Here is a 9958-nt window from a genome sequence, read left to right as displayed (position 1 = left end):
CTCACTTCTCTTCCCACGAGCGAACAAACGATAGTGAGATGAACACACATTTCCTTTTTTTTCTACACCACCCACCAGTCCTGCAACAAACGATGGTTACATCCGCGCGGACATGAACACGTGTTATATCTAAAACATCCATTCTTTCAACAGTAAATAAACGACACGTTTATCTTATCCATCAATTGAGTCTTTGTTTCCTTCAATTCCATTCGTTTCATTATTTTCTTTTGTAACGGGATTAGGATTTATATATCCTAGTCCTCTACCAGCACTAAAATATTGTTAGGCCTAACGAAACAAAATCTGATGAAGGAGTACATATTTAGTTTACATCTATGACGCTAATAGTTTTGACAACGAAACAATGTGCACACTTAATTAATGAACAAACTTTTTGACACAAGCAATGAAATATTTATTACATCGCGTAAGTATGATTCACATTCGTTTTATGCTTTGCAGACAATTTGAAAAAAAAAACAAACAAACTTTAAATTGTTTTAATTTGTGTGATCTTTTATATTGTGGTAAATGTTATTTATATTGTCATAAATTTTATTTATATTGTCATAAATTTTATTTATATTTACATAAATTTTATTTATATTGTCATAAATTTTATTCATATTTACATAAATTTTATTTATATTTTCAGAAATTTTATTTCGTATATTTTAGCAATTTTATTTCTTAACACAAAAACAAAAAGAAATCTTAACAAATCGACCAAATTTTCAAATGAACATGGAGGAATCTTTGCGCGATGTTTTTTTTTTTTTTTTTTTTTGCGTGTGTGTGTGTGTGTGTGTGTGTGTGTGTTTTTGGTTTTGGGATTTATTTTTCTGGAATGAAAAGTAATATTATTTCTATTTTTCTTATTTAAAAAATGTCGACGCTAATGCATTTATTGATCCGCGATATTTTTTTAAATAGCATTTTCAAGTTTAAAGTTTTATGATATCTGTTTGGCCCTCTTGCAGTTTAAGGACACTAAAATATGAAGACGAAAATGCGGCATAAGTCGTGTTACACCACGGCCACAGAGATATAGAATGCCTGTTAACTGAAAAATGCCTGCAGACAATGTAGATAAGATTTGTCAAACTCTTACTGTCGATACTATATGATGGCATTTTTAAAAAGAGCATTAAAACATGTTAAAAAAAAAGAAAACAAAGGAACCCAATTCAATTAATAATAAAACTGAACTTTATTCAATATAAAATAGAAATATTATCTATGTAAAATTACATAATTTTAAAGCAATATACAATCTAATACTCATAAAACTGAATGATGAATTTAGGGAACAAACAATTAAAGAAACGTGAAACACAAACAATTCTTGGCCTTCAGGACAAGATCATAGTGTATTAGTTTCTTTTCTGATCCTACGATTCACTTTTTCTGTCCTCAGCCGATGAAGGAGAAATCCTTCATAACTGAGACAATTTTTATTTTTGTTCCTATCCAGAGTGCCCCTTATTGGGGAGCTGGATTTTCCCCCACAAGATCATATGTTGAAATATTTCAATAACTATTACTTTTAATACAGAAATTACGTTTAAATTTTTGGTTTTCTGTTCTTCCATGTTCATTTTTTCCTCGTGTTTTTCATCAAAATGTGTAGCGTATTGTCATCAGTTACATGGTTACGAATTCTATACTCTGCTATAGTCTGAACTGCACATTTCCAGTGATCTGGTTAGTACTCTTCCACCTCGGACTTTCCGTCCTCCCTGACCCATCACAGCTTGTTGGAAATGAAGGTCACATAACTACTAAAAGACAATCATACTATAATGTGAACTGCACACTTCCAGTAGAGCTCTGGTTAGTACTCCCCCACCTCGGACTTTCCATACTCCCTGACTCTTCACAATTAGTTGGTGTGGCGGCGCCACACTGTGGCGCCAATCGAGGCCATCAGTGTTTTTGTTTTTGACACTTCACGGGGAACATGGACCCTACTTAAATGGGTTTTAATTTTTTTAAGCGAGCGTGTATTTATTTTATTTTTCGATTTTATTTATTTTTTATTTTTTTATTGATTCATACTTTTATTTCGTACTTGTTTTTATTATATTTTCATTTCATTTTAATTTATTTTTATTATTATATTTCCCACACTAAATATTTGTACTTTTTGTTACATTTATTTTTTCATACTTATTCACATAATGCTTTTGGCCACTTTTTTATGCCTCATATAGTACCTTCAAAAAAGTTTTCACGATTAAATAAACCAATGAAAACCTTTTACGTATGTGCTTTTTAGAGAGCCAACATTAAATTAAAATCCGTTTATGCAGGGTCCACATTGCCCATGAAGTACCTTTATTATTATTATTATTATCGTTGTTATAATAATAATAATAATAATAATAATAATAATAATAATAATAATAATAATAGTGCTTGTACAGTGTATGCACCATTGCACCATGCTATATTTTAGATAGGATTTTCAAGTTAAATTTTATGGTATCCCTTTTTTCATCAAATTGTTAGGTGAAAGTGCAGCATATTTAGAAAGCCTCTCCCTATTAAGAATGACTTTCTAAATAACGTTATTATTTCAGCACAGTAAGTACACGGCACAAATACCAAACAATATTTATTTATAAGATAAACAAAAAAAGAAAATATGTTAACTAAAATTTAATGTACTCTTTATTTTTAGTTCATATCAAAACTTTAATTAAAACTGATTAGTTAATGAGTTTTTAAGATGAATTTGTTTTCATATGAATAAAGTGCTTGAGAGAATAAAGAATTTAAAGAATAAAGTGAATGTGTTCGAGATAATAGAAAATTTCCTCTTTCATTTCCCATTTCAGTCATGTAAATTATTTACAGATAAAATTTTATAAAACAAACAAACAAAAACTTTTAAATTTTAAATTTATTTCAAAGAAATAAATTACGCCCGGTGCTAAAATATTGAATTTATCAATTGTTTTAGTTAAAAAATTAAAAAAAAAAAAAACAGTCGTGAAAAATGCTTCTAACTTTAAAATATTTGGAAATACTCAATGAAAAGTTTTATTTATTATTAAAAGAACGAACTGAAAAATATTCTCATATAAAAATCGTTTTGCAGTTAAAAAATAAATAAAATGAAATATTCGACTTTCTTTGATAAATATAAAAATTCAAAAACAAGTTCACTTACTGTTATATTTTGTTAGATTAAAATCATCCCAATGTTCAATTATTATAATAATTGCAGTTATATAATTATCCAAAATTATTCTAGTAGAATAAAAAAAAAAAAACATGTACAATCTAAGGCAACGAAAAATATGTTTTATGGCCACGTGGTTAAACACCGGAAACTTTCTGTACCTACATGTTGATCAGGAAATAACGTCACACTGTCATGTTCACTGGCCTACTCTCTCGATACCTGTGGTTACACCAGTAGTAAGAATGCCACTTGATTAAATAGAGAAATTGGCGTCATTTTATAAATACAATGAAATATTGAAATTGACAATTGTTGCGGACCAGGATATGAAATACTCTAACTCGCTACAAGAAAAAATAATGAAACGAATTGAATGTAGGAAAGAAAAAACTCAAATGCTGGAATAAAATAAACATGTTGTTTATTTTCTGTTGAGAAATGAAAGTCTTGGGTGTACACGTGTTCATTCAGCCGTCGACTACTACGCGTGTGGAAGGAAAGGGGGGATGCAATAGAGAAACGCGAATAGCAAGCCGGTCTGTAGAAAGAAAGTGTTAAACTCAGTAGAGCGTCGCGCACATGTCTGTGTCGATGGACCAAAGCGAAGGGGAGATAGAGTGGCGTTAGAGCACGCGGTCGGTTCGTCGACTAAGCAGCTTGAACGCTGGTCCGGATGAAAAAAGGGAAGTTAACAGGTTTTGTTGACTTTTATACTGGAGTTAGTGTTCTGGGTGCGCATATCTGGCTTTCACTTTAAAGGAGGTGACGTCACAGCTCGGGTGTGTGTGTGTGTGTGCATGAATGTGAGTGTGTGTATGAGGCTGTGTATATGCGTGTGTGTGTGTGCATATGTGCGTGCATACATGTGGGTGTGTATATGTAAGGGAAAACATGTTCGAACACAATATTAGAAAACAATATTTTTTATTAAATAATTTTTTTATTAAATACAGGAATTAAAAAAAAATGACTTTTAGCAGTTTGGATTTTTTTTATTGAATCGCTTCCGCATAATTTATAAATAAAATGATAAACATAATAATAATAATAATAATAATAATAATAATAATAATAATAATAATAATAATAATAATAATGAAACGGTATTGAAATTGACAATAGTAGAAAACAGATTTTTTTTTTCAAACAAAGATAATTAGAAATATTAATGAAACAATATCTGTTATATATTTATTTCTTTACTATCTTTTCAATTTGTTGCCAATAATAATTGCTCGAAAATGCTTTGAACTGTCATTTTTTTTGTGGGGAGCTAGAAAGATAGCGTGAGATGGAGTCTCAACAACCTCTCCAAAAGTCACAAATAAAGAAAAAATATAATGACAGAAAATATTCGGGAGTGTGTTTTTTTTAGACTTTTAATAAGAGAGGGACTAAAACAAAACATAAGAAACTATGTTATTTGCTGTGATACTGTTAGCCGAGTACCAGGTGATCTAACTTTTACCAAACTGAAAAAGATGCTTGGATTTCAGACCCCATCACACTATAAGCACAAGTATTTCTTTATTTCTGCTTTCCTATATAAGTGGAAATCTAAATAATCAGCAATGTTCTTAAATACTGATTGACATATGTTTTAAACACTAATTGACATAATTTTTAAACACTGATTGGCATAATATATAATATATATAATGTACATATTTTTAGGCAATGTTTCCCCCTGCACAATGTACATGTTTTTAGGCAATGTTTCCCCCTGCACAATGTACATATTTTTAGGCAATTTTTTTCTCTCATCTTTGCATGTTGAATTGAATGTTTTCATCCCACAAATGTCCTCCAAACTAATTTAATCTTGACCAGGTTTATTATTAAAGAGATCTCTGCCCTTTGAAGACATGACTAAATAACAAGGCTATGCGTGTTGACATGTCACTCAATTGTCCTGGTTGTATTGAGTTTTCTGTAATCCATGCAAATGTGAAAATGTCTTCAAACTCGCATAGTTACACGATACACTGACGTTATTAGAAAATCAAATGACATTTGCCTTTTGTTGATTTCCTTTTAGCATTCATTTTTGACACCCCTAACACGAAACTGTGAATAAAATATAAAAATCTCGTAATTTCTCTTTTAAAAGTGGGTTGTTTATTTTCTTTATGGATTATCCTTCCAAAATAAACTATTAAAGTTGTATAAAAAGTAATAGAAATATTTTTAAAAAACAGTAATGAAATTAATTGAATTTAACGAGTTCAGTATTTTTCAATTTTTAAACTTTAAAAATCTATCAAAATGTTTCTATTCATTCAATTTTTACGATATTTTTAGGGTCAATGTGAAATTTTATACTCTTTCCAAACCGAATAAAATATTTTAGACAAACGTTGTTTTTTAAAACTGACGCCCCCATTTTGAAATGTCTATTAAAAAGTAAATAATTAATTTACTCACCAAAGTTTTATATATCACAAATTGAAGATAAAAGATCAATAAATAATATAATCAAATTTAAACAAAAAAAAAGAAGTGTTTTTTCGAAATTTATCTGTAAAGTCATGAGTTTAAAACTTTTTTTAGTTTATTATTTTTAAATGAAACCTTGGTCCTTGCTCCTTTAATTGAAAAAAAAATCGGGGTTGAATTACATTTTTGGAGTAGTTATAAGCTTGGAAAGACAGGGGGTCAAATTAATTTACGCCCCCCATTTTGAAATGTCTATTAAAAAGTAAATAATTAATTTGCTCACCAAAGTTTTATATATCACAAATTGAAGATAAAAGATCAATAAGTAATATATTCAAATTTAAAACAAAAAAGAAGTGGTTTTTTTTAGAAATTTACCTGTAAAGTCCGAAATTTAAAACTTTTTTTTTAATCACGTTGTTTTCTTTTTATGTTTTTAATGAAACCTTGGTCCTTGCTACTTTAATTGAAAAAAAAATTAGGGATTGAATTACATTTTTCGAGTAGTTATAAGCTTGGAAAGACAGGCGGTGGAATTATTCAATATTTTCACGAAGTTTCTGACACACCTTACGCAATACATTATTTAGTAACTTTACCCAATTTTTGATACCGTATTCATCATATTCAAGGAAAATTTATTTTAATAACATCTTAAAACATTATATTTATGTCTCTTCTCATTCCATAAATAATACATTTAAAAAGCAAATAATTTATGTCACTCAGTGTTTTAAAAAATTATGTCAATCGGTATTATTTTAAAAAAAATTATGGCAATCAGTGTTTTAAAAAGATTTAGTCAATCAATGTTTAAAAAAATTGTTAATCAGTGTCTTAAAAAATGTGAAATTTTATACTCTTTCCAATAAACCGAATATTATATTTTAGAAAAACTTTTTATTTTAAACTGATTTTTAAAAAATAAAAATATATCATTTCTATTACTTTTTATAGAACTTTAATAGTTTATTTTGGAAGTATAATCCATAAAGAAACTAAACAGCCCACTTTTAAAAGAGAAATTACGATTTTTTAAATATTTTATTCGCAGTTTCGTGTTAGGGGTGTCAAAAATTCCTACAAAAATTCTGATACACCTAGTGTTGCGTTCATAGAAAATAATTCTGTAATCAGTATTTAGTAACTTTACTGGAAATTGTCCTGCTTTGGGGGCATAATAATGCAAACATGTAACTTATAAATTGAATCAAAAGCAAAATTTACTTGAGTATACTCCCGGTCATCAGTTGTGACAACAATAATTAATGTGGAAGATATTTGTATTAACATAAGCCAGCGTCTGTAAATGGAGAGCACTGATGATGTATCAGCAAGCAACTTCAAAGATCATATTTTACAAACGGTGCTAAGATTGCCAAAGCAGCATATTTGAAGTACAAAGTCAGTGAGAAAACAGCAACAACAGCAAAGTTATACTGTTTGTTTTTACAAGGTGGTCACCACTTATCTAGGCTAAGAAGCCACTCAGGGATAAGGGTTATTGTAAGTACAGTACGTTAGTGTGGATATTTAAAGTGTCTACTTAAGGGGGCGGTTCATCAGGAATTAATTTACGTTGGACTTGAAGACATCCAAGTTGTAGTCAGGAGGGAAGCAGGCAGACGGAGCAGAGTTCCACAGGTGTGCAGTTCTAAGAAAGAAGCTTTGTTCATGGAATCTACGCTTTGATTAAGGCATAAAGAGTGGGGAAAGTTTTGACAGTGGATTCAGCTAGATGGGTGGTTTTTGTAAAAGATTGGCGAGGGGGGACCAGAGATTGGAGTTCAGACGAGCACCTGCCATGGAAACAACGATAAAACAAAGCTAGGCTTGCAACATCTCTTCTGTGGGAGAGAGGTTGCAGGGAAGAGAAAAGGGCATCCCCCACTAAGCCATGAAGTCTATTTTGTACTCTGTCAAGGTAGGATAGGCTGTTTTTAGCAGCTCCTGCCCAGATATGGCAGCAGTATTCCATCCTTGGACGTACTTGGCTTTTATATAGATAGAGAATTGCATCAGTAGTGAGATATATTCTGGAGCGGTAGAAGGATCCCACCATCTTTCCAGCGCCCTGGGCAACAGACTTGATGTATGTGCTCCATTTCAGATCAGGAGTGAAGGTCAAGCCCAGAAGCTTGTTAAAACATGGGGCTTCTCCTAGACGAGAGCCATCCATTCAATTGATGCCAGATGGGGATCAGAGCGTTGATGATGTAAAGATAGGAGTTTGGTTTTAGATGTATTAAAGGTAACCAGCCACGTTTTCCCCTACTGAACCACTCGTTTGAAATCAGAGGAGAGAGAATCAGAGAGAGCTTTCTCATTTACAGCCTTTGATGTGTTGCTGTAGATGGTTGTGTCATCATCATAGATGTCAACGAATGATTTAAGTATGTGTTTAGGGAGATCATTGATGTAGATCAGGAAGAGAGTTGGGCCCAGGATGAACACCAGCATTAATACTGCAGGCCTCTGATTTTTGTTCATCAACCACTACTCTTATGAGCCTATCAGAGAGAAATGATTTAATGATAGAGAGAATATTTCCAGTTATACCGTAGCTTGAGATCTGGTGAAATAAGCCTTTATGCCATATCTTATCAAAGGCCTTTGATATGTCAAGAGCAATTGCCCTGGAAAGGAATTCTTTGTCAAGAGATTCACTAATCCTATGAGATATAACCGTTAGCACATCTACGGTAGATATTGCAGAACAGAAATGATATTGCATGTCACTAAGAAGGTTATTTCTGCTGAGGTGGTTGACTATTTCTCTATTTAATATGGATTCCAGCACTGTTTTGTAATATTAATCTCCATTTGGATGGACTAAGCATAGAAACCTCCAGCAAATGTACATGGAAAACTACGATAAAATACATTACTGTGCAATTTTCCCCATCATAAAATATTTGATCGCAATAAGACAAAAAGAAATAGAAAAAGCAACTACATTAATCATTTGCAGACTTTTCCATATTTATTTTTATTTTAATCCCTAATTAAAAGGTTTGTGGATTGCATTTTATTAAAAATCAAATACGATTCTCTTTCCTCTTTTTTACATGATAGATCTAATGTACCATAATGTGTAGCAACGTCATGTAGTAAAATAGACAGAGGGGCAGTAGGAGGTAGCATGACCGGTTATGTCATGCAGGGATAACAGCAGCAGTAAGACTAGGAGAGTGGAGTGTGAAAGACGTGACGGCATGAACAGCAGGAACAGAAACAGAAAGCAGACGGCAATGATACTCCACCAGCCAGTGACAGCTCTGTGAAAATTTGTTATGGAAAAGAGAAAGCCCGATCAGAAAATAAATGTCTCTCAAAAAAAGTGAGTTCAAAGTATTTTTTTTTTGGCACTTCGATGGGGTTGACAAACGAGAGGAAGAACAAAATGAGAACACCTATAGCGGTACACTAATAGCTTATGCGTCTCCAATTAAAAAAAATGAAACGCTGCAATGATTACAATGTCTGTAAATAGACAATTTATATGAAACTGCGCTTAATTATGTAAGATGGACCACTTGAAACGAGATCTAAGAAAATCCACGATAATATTCATACAATTTACTATTATTTAGTTGTGCACAAATGTTACTTTATAATTTCTCGAATTTCTATTACTTTTAACCTCTTTAAAGTATAGAATAGAGCAATTAAAAATTGCATGATGCTTTTGTTAAACATATTTACCATGTAGACTTAGTCAATTGCTTCACATATGTAAGAATAGAAGTTAGGTGTTTTCATTTGGTGTTTTTGGTGTTTATAAGTTACATACCTTTGCTGCAATCGTGACTTTTAACCTGAATGCTTCTGGCAAAATACGAAAATAGAATAGGTTTTGCCGTGTTGAAATCTATCTGAGAACTGAGTTCTCTTTTACGCCAAATTTCTGAGCAGCAATTGCGGAGTTATCGTCAATTTAACACAGTTATATAGTCCAGCCCTAGGTGTATCAGAATTTTTGTAGGAATTTTTGACACCCCTAACACGAAACTCTGAATAAAATATTTAAAAAAAACTCGTAATTTCTCTTTTAAAAGTGGGTTGTTTATTTTCTTTATGGATTATTCTTCCAAAATAAACTATTCAAGTTGTATAAAAAGTAATAGAAATATTATTATTTTTTTAAAAATAGTAATAAAATTAATTGAATTTTACGAGTTCAGTATTTTTCAATTTTTAAACTTTAAAAATCTATCAAAATTTTTCTATTGATTTTATTTTTACGATATTTTCAGGGTCAATGTGAAATTTTATGCTCTTTCCAATAAACCGAATATAATATTTTAGCAAACGGTTTTTTTAATTAAC

The sequence above is a fragment of the Euprymna scolopes genome, chromosome 45, assembly GCF_053919585.1.
Source record: "Euprymna scolopes isolate OS-2025 chromosome 45, ASM5391958v1, whole genome shotgun sequence".
Lineage (NCBI taxonomy): Eukaryota > Metazoa > Mollusca > Cephalopoda > Sepiida > Sepiolidae > Euprymna > Euprymna scolopes.
Note: the sequence above shows the minus strand (reverse complement) of the source record.